Consider the following 23202-nt stretch of genomic DNA (forward strand, 5'->3'; position numbering starts at 1 on the left):
GAGACATGATTCCCTAATTCTATGATCTATGTCTTTAACCATCCCATTACTTGAAATAAGCATACTTCATTAGATCAAAACTTAATCAATGACCCTAATTAAGTCTACTAATAAGGGTGTAAGAGTTTGGACCTTGAGAATCATGCAAATGGATCCAATAAGGGTTCATGTAGGCCTTCCCCTTTGGAATGAGACTTGGGTCACCACTTCAACACTTGGGCTTCTTTCTTGGTGGGTTTGAGCTTTCTTTGTTGAGCTTGGGCTTGGAATGGTTTGAGCTGAAATGTTTGGACTCTCTCCCTCCTTGGAACTTGCTTGGGTCGAATTTTCTCTATTGCATTCCACAATCCAAGTGTTTTAGGATTTGGAGTGAAATTCTTCAATTCAACTTAATTAGCAAGTGTTTTAGAACTTATAATTTCTTGTCCACTCATATTTATAAGTGTTTTAGGACTTGTACGTATCATTTATATTAGTTATTTGGTAGGTCTATATTAGTTATTTTAGGTCAATAATATGTATTATTACTCTATATATTTTACAGCCATAGTTGACATGATAATTGTAATTTATAGGTATAATGTTTGATGAAGCTCAAACAAAGGTTGATAATTGTGATTCTCACTTACCTTTTCTCAGGAATTGTACAACGGCTCAATGTCTTAACGCTTGCATGGATAAGTATAAGGTTTCACCCAAAATCTTTATCAATGCTGGATGTTATGATATGATCCTCTATTGATGTTTTAAAGGACCCATTAATAAAGAAAATTTAAGGGAGAATGACATTTTTCCACCCAAGGTTTGGTGAAACGACATTTCCCACCCTTCAAGTTTCAAAATTACACTTTTTCACCCTTTGTTAGGTTCTGTTATGTTTTCCGTTAATATTTTACTAAAAGGACGAAAATACCCTTAAATATTTGACTTTATAATTTTTTAATTAGCCAAAAAGTCAAATATTAAAAATTCAAAAAAGAAAAAATAGTTAATCCCACCTAACAGGTTAAGAATAATGCCATGAAATTGTTTAAAGTTAAATAATCTTAATATTTATTTATTTATAATTTCATCAATATCCCATCACTATTATTCAATAATCTACTAAATTTATAATATTTTTCATTTTTACTAATTAACATAAAAAATCAATATTCCTAATTAATTAAATAAACAAAGGAAAAAAAAGATATCTTTACACTTAAACTAATAAATAATCGAGTAAAGATTTTAACTTAACTAAATTTTAATTTATAATAAACTAATTAAAAAATAAACAATTTAAGGGTATTTTCGTATTTTTAGTCAAATATTAACAAAAAATACTAACAAAACATGACAAAGAGTGAGAATGTGTCATTTTGAAATTTGACGGGTGGGAAAGTGTTGTTTTGCCAAACGTTGGGTGGGAAAAGGTCGTTCTCCCAAAATTTAACTCATATATTTGTCTCTCATATCCCTTTTTTTTAACATTAATAAAAAGCTTGTATTTACAAGTATTTGTAAATTAAATAAAGCAACAAATAAGGTTAGTTTTGTATCATGATTTAATAATAACAAATTAACCAAGTATATAAATTATTATTATACCCATTCTTTTGGTGAGTTCCTTTCATAATAAATTATTTTCCACGACCATCTAACTATAATCTACAATAGAAAAAATTATATCCAAAATACGTAAGTAGGTTTAATGATATTATAAAAAAAACAGTGTATAATAATATAAACTAAATGTATGGAAGATTTGTTTTAAATGCTGGTGGGTAGTTTTTTGGTACAACTTCTTGAATCTCAACCCTTTATTGAATGTTATGTATATATGTAACTGCAATATAATTTTTCATTTTTTAAGGAAATAAATGTACAGACAAATCAGCATCAGCATCAGCATCACCCATCTCATCAATTTATGTTATTTCTTGCAGTGATGTTGAAATAATAATCAATACACCAACTTTGGTAACGCCCACTTTATTATCATAATCAGAAAAAAGACAAAATCTTTGCTTGGCTGTGCAGGTGGGTGTTAGCGTGGGTTTAGGTGCGGCTGGTTTTGTAGGTCTTGGGTCTTTTTTTCTGATGGAGTTGAAGGAAGGAAAAGAGAAAGTGAGAGAAGAGAGGAAGGGAAAACATACTAAAAGAAAAAACAAACTATTCTATTAATTTAACTTCTATAAAATAATAACAAATTAACCAAGTATATAAATTATTATTATACCCATTCTTTTGGTGAGTTCCTTTCATTATAAATTATTTTCCACGACCAGCTAACTATAAACTACAATAGAAAAAAATTACATCCAAAATATGTAAGTGGGTTTAGTTATATTATCAAAAAACAGCTTATAATAATATAAACTAAGGGTCCGCTTGGGAGTTTCATGGTAGCGGTTATGAGGGTAAATCACTGTAGCAGTTTTGAGGGTAAACCATCGTAGCAGTTTTGAGAGGTTTTTAGTAGCGGTTTTTAAAACACCCAACCTGTGATTAGAAGTTTATTTTCTAGCAGTTCTAACAGTTTTTTAAAATGATACATTTACATATATGCCCATAAAAATACCCTAACTCTAACTAGTACTTTAGAGTTTTGTTTTTTCAATTATAAGGTAAGAATTCTTTATTTGTTTTCTACTTATTAGTATTTTATAATTGCAAATGTGGTAAAGTCCTCTTATCATTTTTTTGCCATTCTTTGCAACATCTGGAATGATTGAAAAATTTTAACTCTACTTCTCTAAGAAAGCATCTAGAAATGAGATTTTAATAATTTTTTTTTTTTAATGATTGCTTAAAATTGTTTTATATTTAATATGGTTAAAGACGTGCATAATATGGTTATTATTATTATTATTATTATTTTGGATGTAATTATGATAGTTTTATAGTATATAGGGTATTTGTGGAATAAAATTTTAAAACCAACTAAAACACCCCAATTTGGGGTGTTTTGTAAACCCCTCAAAAATACACTACACTGGTTCTTGGGGGTTTTTGAGCCAATAAAAATCAGTGCATAAAAAATCTAGCAAATAATGATTTAAAAACACCTCAAAACCAATAGAAAAAAAACTTCCAAGCATGCCCTAAAGGTCTAGAAGGTTTGTTTTAAATGGCGGTGGGTAGTTTTTTAGTACAACTTCTTGAATCTCAACTCTTTATTGAATGTATGTATATAACTATATATTTAAGTGCAATGTAATTTTTCCTTTTTTAAGGAAATAAATGTACAGTTTTGTCAAATTTCAATGTGCATCACTTTTCTAATTTTGTATATAAACTTAGTTTGACAAAGCTACAAAGGATTATTTAATTTATTTCCTGCAGTGATGTTGAAACAATAACCAATACACCGGCTCTGGTAATGCCCACTTTATTATCTTGTTTCCTTTTAAATTAATTTTATCTGCATTTCAAATTCCCCAATAGAAGTAATATCAATTGTAGTTATAGGAAAAGACTTCGGCATCATCTAGCTGGAGTCTTAAAATAATTTTCTTCATACGGCAACAACTGCTGCCAGGTGTAGTTGTACTTAATGGGTCTTTAATTTATAACTCATGACCCAGAAATATCAATATATGATATTTCCATGTCCATAAATGATAATACAACAATTTAATAATTTGCAAAGCTTTTAAATACATGCATATATTAAAAAGCTGCACTCTTAGATCGAAATGTTTTAGATTTTTATTCATATACGAGACTTTTAGGAGCATTCTTAGACTGTTAATTTTTGAAATAATTCTTGGTCAACATCTATTGTGAGATGAGTTTATATTTTATATATATGGGCACTAACCTTCAATGTTCATCGGCAAAAATAGCTAGAGCCTAAAGTGATGGGTTTGGTGATATTATCCAAAAATAGTGTATAATACTATAAACTAAAGGTTTTGAAGGTTTGTTTTAAATCGTGGTGGGTGGTAGTTTTTTGTTACAACTCGAATCTCAACTCTTTATTGGATGTATGTATATATTTGAGTGCAATATAATTTTTCCTTTTTCAAGGAATAAATGTACAGTTTTGATAAATTTCCATGTGCATCACCCATCTCGTCAATTTATGATATTTCAAGCAGTGATGTTGAAATAATAATCAATATTACACCAGCTTTGGTAATGCCCACTCTATTATCTTGTTTCCTTTTAAATTAATTTTATCTGCATTTCAAATTTCCTAATAGGAGAACTGTAATATCATTTGTAAAACGGGAATTTATCTTGCTGTTTCAATTCATGATATCAACTTATCAAGTAAAAATATTTAAGTGGGACCTATAATTATTCTCATATCCATCAAATCAAATCTTTAAGTTTGGAAAACGATGGGCAGTTGACGTTAGTAATAACTCTATGTTACCCAAATATATCACATCTTTGCTTAGCTGTGCAAGTGGGTGTTGGTGCTGCTGGTTTTGTAGGTCTTGGGTCTGCGTTTTCTGATGGAGTTGAAGGAAAGGGAAAGAGAAAGTGAAAAAATAATAAAAAGAAAAAACAAATTAATCTACTAATTTAACTTCTGTAAAGTGATTATAGAGTCTCACGTTTAGATAGTTGATGTCTTAATGATTTATTTATCTTTTTATTTTATTTATAAAATTTAAAATTCTAAACTTAAGTTACATTTATAAAATAAATATATTAGTTATATGAATCTTTTAGACTTTTTTTCTATCAGCACTAAACGTGACTTTTTTGTGCATTTTAAAACTCGTCTTTTTAAGAAAACATTGTCTCTGATTGATAATATCCCTCCAAATTACATAGAATTCATTTGTTGTTGTATTTAATTTAGGGTAGTAATTATTTGGAGCGATTTTCTTGATCTTATGGTTATATAATTGGTTGTTACTTATAGGAACAAAAGATGGAAGTAGTGATATTTTGGGATCCTTGCTTAATAAGGCAACCGAGTAGCTCAGAGGTAAAATTACATTTATGGTGGATGGATGATGTGCCAACAAATACTACTTTACATATAGATAAAATAACAAGGTAAAGGGATATTTTTGTTGTATTATATGCTAGTGGGTGTCTCCTTCTCATGCATGAAATTGGAAAATACACTCTTTTAATGCAAAACCTCTCTGTCTCTTCTACTGCTACTCTTTTAAGTTAACCACAAAACCTTTTGTATGCAAAGAAAGATCATCACAAAACCTCTGTCTGATTCTGAAACTAGTGGGGATTCATTAATTGAGGTATACCTCGGGGGTTGAGTAATATTCCCTCAGCAATTTTCTTCACTTGTTTCAGTAATAGTAGGTAGTTGGATGTCTAATTCTTAAGAATAAAAGCAGAAAGTATACAAGAGCAGAGCACGCCTGTGAAGAGTGTTTTTTGTATAATAAAGACTCACCTCACCTCACTCCATCTTCATCTTCTCTTCCTTCTCTTCTCATTAAAAAATTTAAACAACAACAGTACTCATCTCTCCCTCCTCTACATCTTCCCTTCTCCCTTCTAACTAATACCAACAAACAGAAGTATTTGTATTTTATTACATACACATCATTTTAATTAGTTTTGTAATACACTGCTTGAGAAGAGAGGGATATAGAAGAGGTAGCATCCAGAACTTCTTTTGTTTTTTGTTTTTTGTTTTTTTGGGTATTCCATGGGTTTATGTTGAGAAGTTACCTGATTTCATTGATACGGGAGTTAGAAAGGGAATTTGACTTGGTTTTAACTTAATCTATGAATTATTCGATGCTTTACTTATTTTAACTTGATGTATGAATTAGCTGTTTTGTCTAAGAAGATGGTAATGTTGTTTTTTGCATTCCTTTTCATGTTAAGTGAACAAAATGTAACCTTTACTATGCATGGTTTGTTAGGCATGGCTCCCAACAAGGTGTATTGCGCTGTTATTTTGTTGTTTTTCTTCTGTGGAGTGGCTTCGGTTTCCAATAGAAATCAGAAAGCAGAATTGGTTGTTAATGCTTCTGGAGGCAGACAGATTCCTGAAACATTCTTTGGAATATTCTTTGAGGTAGTTTATTGTTAACTTGCACTTGGAGTAATTTTGTTTTAATGTTAACTTTTTTTATATTTTTTTTTAATCCCATTCATGTTGGTAGACTTGCACATAAACTTACACGCTGCTACTAATTAATTTATTAAAGACATAAGGGAGAAAAAGTAAGGCAAGGTACTTAAAGAAACTAACTATCCATATTACTGTGTTTTTCTCCAGGAGATCAATCATGCCGGTGCTGGTGGATTGTGGGCAGAGCTTGTGAGCAACAGAGGTCATTCTTTATTCTTCTATCTATATATTTGATGTTTGGTAGCTAAGTTACATGCTGGATTGTCAGCGTGTACTTGTAACAGTGTATATAAACATCAGAGGTTGTTATTTGCTTTCTCTCTTTCAATTTCTTAATTCTCTGCTTTCTCTCTTTCAATTTCTTAATTCTCTGCTTTCTCTCGTTCAATTTCTTAATTCTCTGCTTTCTCTCTTTCAATTTCTTAGGTTTCTCTAAATTTCTCAGACATGTTGCATGAAATGTCTTTAAAAAGCCCATAATGTATCAAAGCATAAGCTACACAATTTTTTTTAGGGGTTTATATTTTACAATTTGTTTGGATATTTATATATATTAAGGTTTTTAATGAGATGTTTATTTAAGGTTTTGAAGCTGTAAGACAAAACAAATCCTTGAATATCCACCCTTGGTCTCTTATCGGGGATGAATCATCCATAATTGTTTCAACTGACCGATCATCATGCTTCAAGCGGAATAAGATTGCACTTCGAATGGAGGTGCTTTGTGATGGTGATACGTGTCCTGTTGGAGGAGTTGGTGTCTATAACCCAGGATTCTGGGGAATGGTAAGAAATAGTTTATCTTAATTACACAAAAAAGTAAATGAATTTGAATATGCTGTTTTAAATCTGAAATATTAATTATTTTATTCTCTTTCTTGTAGGACATTAAACAAGGGAAGATTTACAAAATTGTCTTTTACCTCCGCTCATTGACCTCAGTTAATATATCAGTATCTTTAACGAGCTCGGATGGATTGCGGACGCTGGCCATTACCAATCTCATGTGAGCATTATAATTAATTTGCTTAATTTTCTTCTGCAAAGATTTTTGTTTATTTATATTTTAGAGTTTAATTTGATTTCATTGCAGTGCTTCCGCTCGTGATGTCTCAAATTGGACAAAGATGGAAACTTTGCTGGAAGCTGAAGAAACAAATCCAAATGCAAGACTTCAACTGAAGACTTCAAAGAAGGGGGTAATGTGGATTGATCAGGTCTCTGCCATCCCCTTGGACACACACAAGGTAATTACAAAAGAAATTAAACAGCAATCTTCCTTAAAATTTCAGTGCTCCTGGTTTCTCTTTTTTTTTTAAATAGCTTGATTGGGCTAGGATGGAGTTAACTATGTTTCAAAATGAACTTCTAATTTGTCTTTTGAAGCTGAATGATAAATGTAAACTTTGCATGTAGGGGTTTTGCATTTGTTTGAACATAATTTTTTCAATGCATTTCTTCTTATTACTTATAACTAGTAATTACCTTCCACTGTATCTAAGACTTTCTGTATCCTGTCGCAGGGCATGGCTTTAGAAATGATCTTTATGAAATGATTGCAAATATCAAACCTCGATTCCTAAGATTTCCAGGTATATATAGATTTATTGGTGTAGACGCCCTTTGCGCAAGTGAAGTTGTTTCATGTTAAAATATCAGATTAGAAAACCTTGTCTTTCATTTTGGCGTTTGCGATGAATGTGTGTTTTTATATTAATATTTTGAGTTGCCAAAAAATGTATTTTAATTCAACTTGTTTTCTATTAATGCCTTTATGCTATCTATTTTATATAAGTTGTTATCTATTAATGCCTTTATTTAAACAAATAGTTTATTTACTCATTCGTCTTTGTGTGGGTTCATAACTTTTCTTCCAAATGGTTTTCTTAAACCAAAGTTTAGAGGTTCTTGTAATGGATAAAAGGTGGGATATCATTGTCTCATTTGTAAGAGTTCCTTGTAAATAAAAATTGTTTGCATTACACTTCATTCATTTCGTTATACTGAATGCTTTACATACATGTGTACATGTGTTATTAAAATTGATCTTTAATGTTGTAAGATACAATTTAAATTCATAATTTGTCATTTAATAAAACAAATGCTGATAACTTGAAACAAACGCAAACGAAAGTGAAGGAGTACTATCTTGTAGTTAGATTTATCTTTTCTAGTTTCTATTGTGTGAAAAAGGCATAGGTTGGCTGGGTTGTTACGTGAAATAGAATTTCAACTCTTGAGACAGATTTAATCCTTAATATTTTTAAGGATGGACATTTTTAACGTTCTGATCTGATTCTATGCTTGAGGATATAATGTTTCAAAAGTTTTTAATATGTTGTTTCATTATATACTAAATTAGCTTTGGCTTGAATCTTGTCCAAGCAAGCAAATATAAAAATTTCTATAGTTCACTGCATATTTCCTTTAACTGGCTTTATCGAATGCATGTTCCTTACCTATCTTAATCTCTTTATTTGTGTTCAGCAACTGTAGTTATATTCATGCCCAGAAATTCAAATATGATAATGCCTATTTTCTTATTATGTTACATCAGGTGGCAATTTTGTTGGAGGAGATCTTTAAGAAATGCCTTTCGCTGGAAAGACACCGTTGGACTTGGGGGAGAGACCTGGGCATTTATGATGCATGGAACTATGGACGGATGATGGACTTGGCTATTTTGAGTTTCGGTAAGTATTTGTGTCTTATCTGGAGGAGAAATTTTATTTTTGTTCTTAGTACTTCAAGAATTTCACATACTCTTTAAGTAGATAATAAAGTAAAAGTTAATTCTTGTTTCTGCAGCTATCTGAAGATCTTGGGTGCATTGCCGATATGGGTGTTTAAATGGTAATTAGGATATACTTGTTTTTTCCTCCAAGTGGCCTATGTGGTTGATTATTTTTTCACTTATAATTTATAAAATTTTGCAGGAATGAGCAATTTGGGTCAAGAAAAAGCCTCCAATGTTCACTTTTTGTGCAAGTATGTTTTCATATTGTTGCCTTGATGTTTGTATGATCATTGGTCTAATCAAATATACTTTCGTTTAAAAGACAAATGCAATTGCAGTTGATGTGATCACATAGTCTCTACTTCTTTTTGTTAATATCAGATGACAAACAAGTAATAACAAATTGTTGTGTTTGTTGACTCTATATTTAATAGTGCCAGTTTTTATTTTTAATAGAGATAAAACCAAATGGACTTCCATGTATCATGTGAGTTAGTGCCAATTTTTTTTCTGGGGTTTTGTGATGTGATATTCATTGAAAAGAACTATGGATGTTTGGATGTTATCAATTATATATCTTTGGGGATTTCTGATCTTACATTCATTAAAAGAATTATTGATATGGATCTTATCAACTTTATTGATTTATAGTTGCTTCATTTATCCGTGATTGAAAGCTTTTCTTTGTGGTTTCCCCCATAAGGAAGGGGGGCTTTGGTAACAGTATTGATATTAAGTTGCTTCATTTTTCAAGTTTAAATGTAGAATTAAGGGTCTCAATTGTGACTTAAATATTGCATATGCCATTTACAATATTTAAGAACTGGACATAAGCCCACAAAACATATGAAATAATAAAGAGGCTTTTGTTTTTTTTTTTTTTTTTTTTTTTAATAGTATAAATACTATTAATATATTTTCTCTTTAATTCAACTTGATATGGTAATTGATATGGTAGCATCTCTCTTATGATATAAATTACTTTTTTGTTTTTCCTATTGTTAAGCTAAACTTAACCTTGTAAATTTTTTCCAAAGCTGATATTTTTTTATTGAAAGGATATATATATTAATGTATATTGTTTGTTTTAATTACAGGAAGCCCTTGATGGATTGAGTTGCTATAGGTGACCAAGCTCTAAATGGGGGTCTGTACGAGCTGCAATGAGACACCCTAAACCTTTTGACTAAGATATGTTGCGGTTGGAAATGAAGAGCTTCTCTTTTGAAAAAGCTGCTTATAAGGTTTGCATATTGTTCTAACTCATTCTTTTGTTTTCGTTTATTATACTCTTTTGAGTCACTTAATTTAGTTAATTAAATGACTAGAAAGGGCATCATGAAATGGTAACTGAATTAAACTTTTAGTATATAAAAGAGCTTTTGTCTATGATTGAATATTATAGCTATCTATTGAGAAGGAAGTGATTTGTTTGTAAATTCTTACTAATTAATCTAAGGGTCATTCATCTTACATTAAACTCTCGTCTGAATTTAACATTGAAGTAAAATAGCTAGCAAACTTTATCATTAATCTGATGTCATTCATTAATGATCTCTTCTAAATTTCCAAGATTATTTGTCCTTGATTAGTTCTTATATGATTTAATAAATTCTTCAACAATTTCCAGGGCATTTTTAATATTTTTGTCTCTTTTTTTCTTAGTACGAGCCTACCAAAAGAGTTTACAAGTGTTACCTTGTCTTTTAGATTCATAGATATATAATATACTCACCATTTTTTTTATTGACCAGAGAACTACGCCAAGTTCTACAATGCGATAAAACACTACTATCCAGGCATCAAAGTAATATCAAACTGTGATGAGTCTATGAATCAACTAGGTTATCCAGCTGATTTATATGATTTTCATGTAAAATTCTTAACACAACTCTTGTATATTAATATATAAAATGTTTTCATTTGTTCTCGCAATGAAAGTAACCTATTTTTTATTATCTTATTCTTAAATAGCTTTATACAAATGCCAGTGACTTATTTTCTAATGTCCATCACTTTGACCATACATCACGTAGTGGTCCAAAGGTATGCATCTCTCTGTGATTAATAGTTTTTGGTTTGATTCAGACTTGGGAATCATGGGATATTCAATATTGTGCAGGTGTTTGTTAGTGAATATGCTGTAGTTGGAGAAGATGCTGGCACAGGAAGTCTCTTAGCAGCACTAGGGGAAGCTGGATTCCTCATTGGTCTAGAAAGGAACAGGTTTGGCAATGTGCATAAAAATCCAAATGGATTTTTATTTTTTTATTTATCTTTTTATTTTTTTTATTTTTTTGTGTAAACAAATGTTTAAGTAATATATCATACAAGTAATCTTTCTAACTCCAATCTGATGACAATCCAAGTAATCTTTAACTAAAATGACGTTAAATTGCTAATTATAAATTTATTTGTTGCAGTGATGTTGTTGCAATGGTATCCTATGCACCACTATTTGTGAATGTACATGATAGGAGGTAATTTCACAATCTTTTGAATTTATAAAGCCTTGTCATTTTTATTTACGATTTATTCTAATATTAGAAAATTTTGTCTTCAAGATGGAATCCGGATGCAATTGTCTTCAACTCCTATAAAGTATATGGAACTCCTAGCTACTGGTTGCAACACTTTTTTATAGATACAAGTGGTGCAATGCTACTTAATACAACCCTCCTCACAAATTCTTCAACTCCAATCCTTGCATCTGCAATAGCTCAGCGGAATTCAAATGATGGCATACGTTTTTTGAAAGTAAAGGTAATCCAACCTACTCTTGAAAGGAGTTGTTTTGTTTATGTAGATCTTCTAGCTTCCTAACCATTTGTATGTATGTCGCTACGGTGCATGTGTAGGTTGTGAATTTCGGGAGCAATAAAGTAAATCTAAAGATATCAGTGTATGGTTTAGAGTCAAATTCAATAAACTCATCAAGATCGATGAAGACTCTACTCACTTCCAACAGTGTAATGAATGAGAATTCCTTCAAGGAGCCAAACAAGGTATAACTCTTCTCTCATGCATTGATATTCTTAGAGATTGAGGACTTTTTTTTAATAAGCACAATTGAANAAAAAAAAAAAAAAAAAAAAAAAAAAAAAAAAAGAAAGACACTGACTTTTAGTGGTTTTTTTTTTTTTAATTTTTTGTCTCCTTCATTATGTTATTATCAGGTAATATATTCTTATTAATATTTTTCAATGCTTCTAGTTCCTTTCCTTGTACTCTCATCTGTTAATACATTTCTCTTAATATTTTATATGAAATTCATATTTTTCATATTTAATGATAAATATAATGGTTTTTCATCTTTTAACTATACATCTAATGTTTGACTGATTTATGTGTTAATGTGAATTTAGAAAAATGAATCATATATATGTTTGCATGATAGGTCTATATTAGTAATTTTAAGTCGATAATATGTATTGTTACCCTATATAAATTTTACAGCTATAGTTGACATTGTGAGATTATAATTTATAGGTACAATGTTTGATGAAGCACAGGCAAAGGAAGATAATTGTGATTCTCATTAACCTTTTCCTGGGAATTGTAGAAAGGTTCAATGTCTTAACGCTTGCATGGATAGGTATAAGACGTCACCGAAAATCATTGTCAATGCTGGATGTGAAACAAATGATAAGTGTTGTTGCATCACTGGATAATATGATATGATCCTCTATTGATGTTATTCAAAGGTCCCATTAATAAATAAAATTTAATTTATATATTTGTCTCTCATATCCCTTTTTTTTTTTTTTTTTTTTTTTTTTATTTTGTGTTGATGCATTATTTGCACTATCAGGATTCACATGTGCATTATTGAATCTTCTTATGAAGGATAGTTTAGTTGACTAACTGAACAAAAGTGATTGTTTAGTTCTTTAAATTTTTTGAGTCTATATATTATATCAGGAAGTATTTGTATTAAGACAATAATATCAACTGAACAAAAGCCCTTTGCTACTCCCCCTTAAACTACCACTTTGAGTACATAATAAAGGGATAAAGCAGGGGCAATTCGAAGCTTTAGATTGAAAGCCCATGTTTTCAATAAAAGCTTAAAACAGAGATGTGATGAAACATATATGATCTGATACAAAGGAATCTATGATTGGGATACCAAATTTTCTCATCTTCTTTCTTAAGTAAAGGCTCCTATCCTCTTAGAGACAACTCTTCATGTATTCTCCATTCCATATTCACCTAATCACTCAACTGTGAAATCAAGAAACACAAGAAAAAAATGTAACAAAAAAAGCCTCCTGTCAAAACATAGCAAGCACTTGTATCAACTAATTAAGATGGCAATTACACAAATAAAATTGATGTTCAATCTCAAATTCAACCCAAAATTCGAGGCTTCTCTTGCTCCATAGAAATATGCTCCCTCTACTACATTTGTGACACCATTCATCTTCTTTGCAAAAGTAGAACTTGAGGTCCATGTTTCCAANTTGAAACAACCACTAATGAGTTTGAAGAAATTGGTAGAAAAATTGTTAAAAAGTGTAAAGGTTTGCCTCTTGCTGTAAAGACTTTAGGTAGTCTTTTGCGTTTTAAAAGGGAATTTGGAGAATGGGAAAATGTCTTAGAGAGTGAAATTTGGGAATTAGAAGAGGTAGAACAAGAGGTTTTTCGGCCTCTACTATTAAGTTATTATGACTTATCCCCTACTTTGAAAAAATGTTTCTCATATTGTGCTATGTTTCCAAAGGATTATAAGATAGAGAGAGAACAATTGATTAATTTATGGATGGCACAAGGTTATTTAAAGTCAAAAGACTCAAAAAAGGATATGGATATGGAGTTAGTTGGTGAAGAGTATTTCAAATCTTTAGCAATGCGTTCTTTCTTTCAAGATTTTGAAAAAGAGGAATATGATATTGATATACATTTTTGTAAGATGCACGATGTAGTACATGATTTCGCTCAATTTCTCAACCAAAATGAATGTTATACAATAGAGGTTGACGGTAGAAGAGAAATTGAATTCGAATCTTCTCATGATAAAGTTAGACATTCAATGATAAAGATTCAAGAAGGTGCCTCATTTCCTAGATCTATTTATACTAGACAAACTTTTCTACGTAGCCTTGTGGTTGATTGTAATTATGGTACTGACCCTCAGATATTTTGGTCCAAATTAATTGATCAATTTACATGTCTAAGGTCATTATCTTTGAAACACTGCTCAATTGAAGAAATTCCTGTAGAAATAAAAAAATTAATACACTTGAGGTACCTTAACTTGTCTTGGAATAGAAACATAAAAGAATTGTCTGAGACATTGTGTGGGTTATACAATTTACAAACCTTAGACATAAGGGGATGTCAAAATATCAAAAAACTACCTCAAGGGATTGGAAACTTAATCAACTTGAGGCATTTGTTAAATTCGGGGGTTGATAGTATAAGTTACATGCCAAAAAGTTTGGAGAGATTAACTGGTCTTCGAACGTTAGACATATTTGTTATAAGTGAGGGCAATTATGACAATGAAGAATGTTGTGTTGAATGTCTAAAAAATTTCAAACACCTTCGAGTATTTGGAATAAAAGGGTTGGGAAATTTGAGAGATGTGGATGAGGTTAAGGGAATAGAATTAAACAATAAGAAAAACTTGCGTGTTTTGTATGTAGACTTTGAGGGGAGGATGAATGAGGAGCAAAATCAACAACTTCTTGAGGAGTTGCAACCACATTCAAATTTAGAGATATTAAGTCTTGTAAATTACAGTGGCAAAACTATTTTCCCTAATTGGATGATGTTGTTATAACCTAAGCCTAATAAACAAATCCGCAACACAAACAAGTAAAGATCAAGAAAATCACACACAAATACACAAGGCACAATTTTACCGTGGTTCGTCTATCCAATCTTGGATAGACTACATCCACGTTGAGCTCCGAAACTCTGGAAGCCCACTGCACTAATGAGTCAGTCAAAGAATACAAGAAGAACACCGTTACAAGTCTGCCTCAAACAGACTACCACCCACTATGGCCTAATCACTCCAGAACCCCTCTACAATCTGCAAGAAACAGAGGNATGAGTAAAAACAGAGAATTTGAAGCTTTAAATGAAATATGAGTAAAAGCTAAACAGAGCATTCAGAGAATTTTTCAGTTTAGATAACGAATTCTAAGAGATCGATCTCATGAGTAAAAATTGGTTTGGTGGCTGATTTTTTTTTTTTTGGATTAAAATATTTAGAAATAATAGATGCACGTAGTCTTTTTTTTTTTTTTTTTTTAAATATATGAGAACAATGCTACATATACAAACTTCTCATACAAACTGATTTGTTTAAATGTAATTGGATTATATCAAAGAAAAATATTATTTGCACAAACTCTTTCATACAATCTTATATGTTATAAAATGAATGGATGAATGCAAATAAAACGTTAACTAATTAAATGCTCAACAAATTAGATGAATGATGTGTCAATTAAAGAGTGGTAACACATAAGGTTTGTATGAAAAATTACTCTATTTTAAATTAGGGATAAACTTAACAAATTAGAGGAGATGATGTGTCAAACATGTAGGGTTGTCACATTGCTTTCTAGGGAATAGTTTTTATAATTAGTTTATACATGTAGCATTACCTTTTTTTGAATGATAACGATTTAAGTTGTGATTTAGTTCAAATTTATGATTGATAGGGCTTGTGTACCGGCACAGGTGAGTTTGGGATTTTAGCTACTGATTTTGGTAAGTAAAGTGTTGCATTATATGTTTAGTTTATGATATAGGTGAAGTGTATATATATATATAGGGTAACAATATTAGATTTAATTGTTTTACAGTCACAGAGAAACAATTAAAACAAAAATGTAATCTCATTAACATTTAGGTAAGATAAATCTGATATTGTTACCATAGATACATTCACATGCATGATTTTATTTTGATATTGTTAGAACATTTAATACCAATTTTGCCTTCGATACATTTATCAATTTACCATTTTATTATAATATTAATGTGATTGATATTTTTAAATTTAATGTTAACGTATATATGGTGATAGTTTTAATTGATTGTTGAATGGAGTAAAATGGTAATGCAATTGAAGTTCCAGTAAATGTTACTATATATATTAACTTCCTTTGTTGCTTACAGGGTATAAGTAATAACTTTAGAGAGTAAAGTAATCATTAAAATTGAAAACAATGAGGACCACCAACCTTTAGTGTTTTTTTTCTTCTTGATTAGTATGTTATCAGGTAATGTATTCTTCTTAATATTATGAATTAAGTTTTATATCTTTCATTATTTTTAATTATTTACTTGATTAAATTGCTAAGATGATTTTAAAAAATGAATTATATCGATATTTTATTGTTTATCGGCTATATGTTTACAGCTATATATAATTGATATTGTGAGATTATAGGTACAATGTTCAATGAAGCAGAGGCAAAGGCAGATGATTGTGATTCTTACATACCTTTTCCTGGGAATTGTGACAAGTTTCAATGTCTTAGCGCTTGCCTTGTTAAGTATAAGCAGAGTAAGAAAATCCTTATGAATGCGGATGTCTAACAGATGATAAGTAGTGCTGCATCACTGAATAGTATGATATGATGATATTCAAGGGTCCCATTAATAAATAAAATAAAATTTATATATTTGTCTCTCATGTTTCAATTTTTTTAAACATCACCTAAAGTATCTTGTTCTTTAAATTTTGTATTGATGCATTATATGCGCTATCTGCATTTAGTAATGTAACTGCTCGAAAGTGATCGTTTATTTCTTCAAATTTTTGAGACTATAATATTAGGAAGCATTTGGATTAAGAAGGCAATAGTAAGTTAATGAAAGCACTAGCTTACTCACCTTAACTTACGCAGTGGAAAAAAATAAACCCATACAGACAAAGTCCTTTTCCCCTCAAGAGTGTTCCAAAACCCTAGAGGCCATAACAAAGCTCACGTAAACACTCCATGTGCACCAACTAGGGATGGGTGCGGGCTGGGCTGGGTCGAGGTTGGGGACCCCATGCCCTAGCCCCATCCCCGTTACCCCCTCCCATGACTGTCCATGACCCGTCCTCGTGGGCGGGGATTTTTCTCATGACCATCCCCGGCCTGTGGGGACAAAATCCCTCCCATCCCTGTTGCGACCCAGCCTGATGAACGGGGCTTTGCGGGGAATTTCTCCTCGCAAGGATTTATCCTCCGAATAGGGATTTTTGCCCAATGTAAATCAAAACTTTCTGTAACAATAATATTTAATTATTTTAATTGTGAAAAATTAGCACGTTGATAGGTATTATATTTGACAAATTGACTGTTTAATTTCAGTAGTTAATTCATTAAAAAGGCATAATTTAAGATAAGAAAATATAAAGTCTAACAATTTCTTGTAAAATTTAAATTAAGATTTAAAAAGCAATACATAACTACTACCATAAACTAAATTAATTGTTATTAAGTTAGTAACATGTTTTCTATATCGTATTAAATAGAGGAATTCAGATTCTACATTCTGATGCTTTATGTTGCTGAGGCATTGCTGCATTGTAATGTTCCACTGAAATAGTCTCATCTCCTAAAATTCATAAAATAAATACTTGAAAGATAATTTCGCTCAAAATTGATATAAATAATTGAATATGATGAATAACAACAATTTCTTGACAAAAATTGGAACATGTTCATGGATTTCAAAGCAATAAAATATAAACATCCTTGAGGCTACATTGTAATAATATAAATATCCTTCAGGCTGCATTTTAAATTTATTTTTGGGCCATGTCCCATGTATTATTATTTTGTGAAATTCACAAAGTAATAATACATATATTTAATTATTAGACTCACTCGTTTAAATTATTTTTTTATGAATTTAATACAAACATTAGAAAATATTATAAAAGTAAATATCATAAATTTAGATACATTACTTAAAATCATGATTTAAACTTTAACTTTATATACAATCTCGTAAAGGAAATAAAAAAAAAAAAAAAATTCTCAAAAAAGCGGGGTGAGCGAGGCTCCACAGGGCCGGGTCGGTCCGAGGCAGGGATTGCACTATCCCATTCCCCGGCCCGTCCCCAGATGCGGGGATATTACTAAGGACCATCCCTGACCCTATCCCTAGTTTTTTCGGGGATTCCCTAGCCCATTCGGGCGGGGTCGGGATGGATCCCCACGAGGCTGAGGCAAATGCCCATCTCTAGCACCAACTCTGTTTCTAAGTTCCTACAAAAACCTATCATGTTTTGCTTTCAAGAATTGTAAAGGAAAACAGTTTCATATGTCCTACAACCATTTTTATGAATCAAATCAAAGAATAAACAAAGCAAAACAGAGCTCCTCTATTTCCAGAGCTCCCCTGTATTCTGTCAAACCTTTATTAAACAAAAAATAATAATTTGAACAAGTGTAATAATGATCTATGTATTTAATGTATGTTAGTAAACGATCCATTGAGGTAGCAGAAAAAAAAAATTAATTACAATACGGATCGTTACTATAGAACCAATATCAGGGTACAGTTTTACAGTTTATATCAAAAATAAGAATCTGCAGAAAATTAATCTAGAGTTTAGAAAACATACGCACGTTTGGAGGATCCTCCAAGTTATCTCTGAACGTATTTTGCTACCAACCCAAGTGTAGGATCGAACCGATAAAATCCATACGAAGACAATCGCAAGGAACTAAAGAGTGATTTGCTAGATTCTCTTTAGCCTTAAGAACAAAGAAGAAAATCAAAGAAAACTTTGATTCTTCGCTAAACCAAAATCTAGCGTGGGAGAGGAGTTTTGGGGGCTGTGTGTTTTTTCTTTATAATGAAAAAGTGATGAACGAAAATCTCACATATTTTTTCAACTAAAACTTTTTCTTTTATAGTCAAATTTCAATTGCCCTATTCCCATATGGAATAGGCTTGGGCTCCAACCCAAACACCCCATGTTTCCAAACACTCCCAATTAGATATTTATTTTAATTCATCATTATCTTAATTAAAATCAATTAATACATATTTAATATATATATATATTAACATTTAACAATAATGATAATGATAATCTATTTAAATATATACGAACACATATTTGAATGTAATTTCACTTATTTAATTTTTCTAACAAATTAAATAAAGGTTACGAACTCAGCAAATTTAATTACACTATGAAATTACCAAAATACCCGTTCACCCAAAAAGATGAAAACGTCCTTCTTTCTTCCTGGCTTTTAAATTATTTTCTCTGTGTGTGACCCATAGGCTCCTCATCACACCGGCAGTGTATAGTACCACGATTAACACCAATTAATCATCTCACTAATACACAGACCAAGATTGGCCCCTAGCAAGACATCATGGCCACCCGATAGGTTCGGATTCAGCAAAGTAGCTACCTGTCAACGATATGGTTACCGTGTAATTCGATCCTTTCATCATTCGTTATCTCGACGAGACGAAGGCATAGAAATAGTGTCAACCTTCGGTTACTCTCAATATTATGTATTCAATTTCTGGACTAATGACCTGTATTATAAACTGGATAGAGCAACAACTCAATCCCACTGTGGCCATAGTTTTAATGTCATTGCCATATACTGAATTGTGCCGTGAGATAACTTCTCCCATACTCGGGAGTGATGAATCCTCTGTCAATCCACCATAGTCTTGATACATTCCTTGATGCAGCCAATCACTACCGTATTGACAGCTCTGAAAAGAACTGCGTTAGGCTAGTGTCAAACTACACCAATCGGTGCATAAGGCGCTCTAGTGATCTCAAGTCTAAGGATCACATGCACCACCATTCGTTAGAGGATTTGTTCCATAGACACTGGGGTTACCATCTATATGGAATCCTTTGGTGGGTTAGTCTAGTGAACTTGTTGCGGTGTATTCGCCTACAGTAAGCACCCATGTGTTGCACCAAGTTGTCACCAAACAACCTTGACAAGTGAGATCAGTCATTGCCTTTCGATAGGGTTGTTCAACACTATGATAGCCTTACCATATTATATGTACCCTTACTTCAGAATAATACTAGGACTACAAACGTTTTTAGAATGACCACCATATGTGCTCATAGGGTTCTCACTATCAAGATTTGAAACACTTGATACCCTTGTCACGGTTCAACCATTCATAAGGACATATATCAATACATATTGCAATAATAATGATTTACGCGATATAGAATAAAATGTCTTTTATTGATTAATGAACATTATTACAAAGAGTCAATTCTACTATAATTGATTGGCTCTAGGGCACCTACTCTAACAATCTCCCACTTGCATTATAGCCAATCATTCATGTATTTAATACCAAATGATCTCAAGTGCCTTTCATGCTTCTGCTGCAACAGAGGCTTTGTCAGTGGATTTGCGAGATTGTCGTCAGTATGCACTTTACTAATCTGCACATCTTTCCTCTCAACTATTTCTCTGATAAGATGGAATCGTCTGAGTATGTGTTTGGATTTCTAATGAGAATGTGGTTCCGTGGCTTGAGCAATTGCTCCATTGTTATCACAATAGATGTCTATAGGATCAACAATTGTGGGAACCACACCAAGTTCAGTAACGAACTTCTTAATCCAGACTGCCTTCTTGGCCGCATCTGCTAATGCAATATACTCAGCCTCCGCCTCTATTGTAGAGTCCACTACAGTGCTTTGCTTGGAGCTTTTCCAGCTCACTGCACCCCCATTGAGACAAAATACAAACCCTGATTGCGATCGATAATCATCTTTGTTCATTTGGAAACTAGGATCATTGTATCCTCTTACAGTGAGCTCATCTTCCCCTCCATAAACTAAAAACATATCCTTAGTCCTCTTCAGGTACTTAAGAATATTCTTGACAACCATTTAGTGATGCTCACCTAGATCCGATTGATATCTACTACAAGTGCTTGAAGCACATGAGACATCAATCCGAGTACATAGCATGGCATACATGATAGATCCAATTGCTGATGCATATGGGATCCTCTGCATCCTATCTCTCTCATCTTGTGTTCTAAGACACAATTCCTTAGAGAGATAAACACCATGTGACATCGGAAGAAATCCCTTCTTAGATTCTTCCATATTGAATCTTTTTAGTACTTTGTCAATATATGCACTTTGACTTAGGCCAAGCAACCTACGCAATCTATCACGATAGATCTTTATTTCAAGGATGTAGGCTGGTTCCCTTAAGTCCTTCATGGAGAAGCACTTTGATAACCAAGTCTTTACTGATTGCAAGTTCGGTATATCATTCCCGATTAGAAGTATGTCATTGACATATAACACTAGGAATACTACTGCGCTCCCAATCAGTTTCTTGTAAACAGAGGGTTCATCTTCGTTCTTGATAAAACCGAATTCTTTCACGGCTTCATCAAAACGAATGTTCTAGCTCCTTGAAGCTTGCTTGAGTCCATAAATAGATATCTGCAACTTGCATACCCTATTAGCTTGCCCATCAAGAATGAAACCATCAGGTTATGTCATATACACATCATCCTTAAGGTTTCCATTCAGAAAAGCTGTTTTGACATCTATTTGCCAAATCTCATAGCCATGATATGCAACAATCGCAAGCATAATCCGGATGGATTTAATCATGGCAACCGGCAAAAAGGTTTCTTCATAGTCAATACCATGAATTTGTTCGAAACCTTTGGCAACTAGTCGTGCCTTATAAGTATGCATCTTGCCATCCATGTCAGTCTTCTTCTTGAAGACCCATTTACACCCTATGGGTTTTACCCCTTCAAGTGGTTCCACCAGAGACCACACTTGGTTCTGGTACATGAAGTCCATCTCAGATTTCATGGCTTCAAGCCATTTAATAGAATCTGGATCCGATATAGCGTCCTCATAGGTTCTGGGTTCATCATCTTGGTAGACTAGTACGTCACCATGTTGAGTTACGAGATAACCGTATCTCTTGGGTTTATGGAGTACTCTCCCAGATCTACGTAGCTCCTGTGCTACCTGAGATAGTTCACTTTGATCCACTAGTTGTGGATTAACCTCCTCATGATGTTCAACCACTTCCTGTGGCACATCATCCCGTCCTTCGTCTAGTATATTTTGTGGTTCTAGAACTTAATCGAGTTCTATTTTTCTCCCACTAGTTCTTCTTAGAAAAAAATCATTTTCTAGGAAGACACCAGAACAAGCAACAAAAATTTTGCGCTCTTCTGGGTGGTAGAAATAGTATCCTTTTGTCTCCTTTGGATACCCCACAAATATACATTTACAGGATTTTGGGCTCAGCTTGTTTGAAGTCAATTTCTTAATATAAGCTTCCCAACCTCAAATCCTTAGATAAGACAAGTTGGGCTTTCAGCCACTCCATATAGTTCATATGGAGTCTTATCTACAGACTTTGATGGCACACGGTTCAAAATGTGAGTCGTAGTCTCTAGGACATAACCCCAGAACGATGTAGGTAAATCCCTAAAACTCATCAGGGACCTAACCATGTCGAGTAAGGTCATATTCCTCCTTTCAGACACTCCATTGTGTTGGGGTGTATAAGGAAAGGTGAGTTGTGATACTATCCCGCATTCCTTCAGGTACTCTGAAAACCTTGAGCTTAAGTGTTCACCTCCTCGATCCGACCGAAGAGCTTTAATACTTTTGCCCTACATATTCTGTACTTCATTCCTGAATTCTTTGAACTTATCAATGGCTTCAGATTTATGTCTCATAAGGTAGATATAACCATATCTACTAAAATCATCAGTAAATGTGATGAAGTATGAATATCCACTTCTGGCTTCAACTGTTAGTGGACCACATACATCACTATGGATGATGCATAACAGTTCAGTAGCCCTTTCACCTTGTCCTGTGAAATGAGACTTGGTCATCTTGCCTAACAGCCATGACTCGCATACCTCAAATGACTGAAAGTCAAAAGTGGCAAAAACTCCATCCCTTTGAAGTTTTACAATGCAGTTCTTATTAATATGACCCAATCTACAGTGCTAGAGGTATGTCTGGTTTTGATCGCTATGTTTAGCTATCTTGGTTTCAACATTGAGAATATCTTTATTGTTTAAATCAAGAACATACAATCCATTATATAATCTTGCATTTCCAAATAGAATACCATTCAAACTAAAGGACAACAATCCATTAGATATCTCAAAATGATACCCCATATTATCCAAAGTGGATACTGAAATAATATTTCGAGAAATAGAAGGTACGTAATAACAGTTATGCAGTTCCAACAACAAGCCCATAGGCAAAGATAAACAATAATTCCCTACAGCCAATGCAGCCACATGTGCTCCATTTTCAACTTGTAGGTCCACGTCTCCCTTGGTGAGCACTCTACTCTGCCTTAGTCCCTGCATATCAGTACAAATGTGAGTACCACATCCTATGTCAATGACCCAAAATGTTGAGGGG

General features: G+C 32.4%; 1 protein-coding gene across 1 annotated transcript in view; it reads left to right on the forward strand.

The window, feature by feature from the left end:
- The first annotated feature begins 5047 nt into the window (after positions 1-5047).
- Positions 5048-23202, forward strand: part of LOC116138611 (alpha-L-arabinofuranosidase 1-like) — a 99340-nt gene continuing 81185 nt past the window's right edge. Inside the window, exon 1 of the mRNA XM_031424320.1 lies at positions 5048-5207. The gene's annotated coding sequence lies outside the window, so the exon portion shown is untranslated. The remainder of the gene's footprint in view (positions 5208-23202) is intronic.

This window comes from Pistacia vera, unplaced genomic scaffold (genome assembly GCF_008641045.1).
Source record: "Pistacia vera cultivar Batoury unplaced genomic scaffold, PisVer_v2 Contig342, whole genome shotgun sequence".
In the NCBI taxonomy this organism is placed as follows: Eukaryota; Viridiplantae; Streptophyta; class Magnoliopsida; order Sapindales; family Anacardiaceae; genus Pistacia; species Pistacia vera.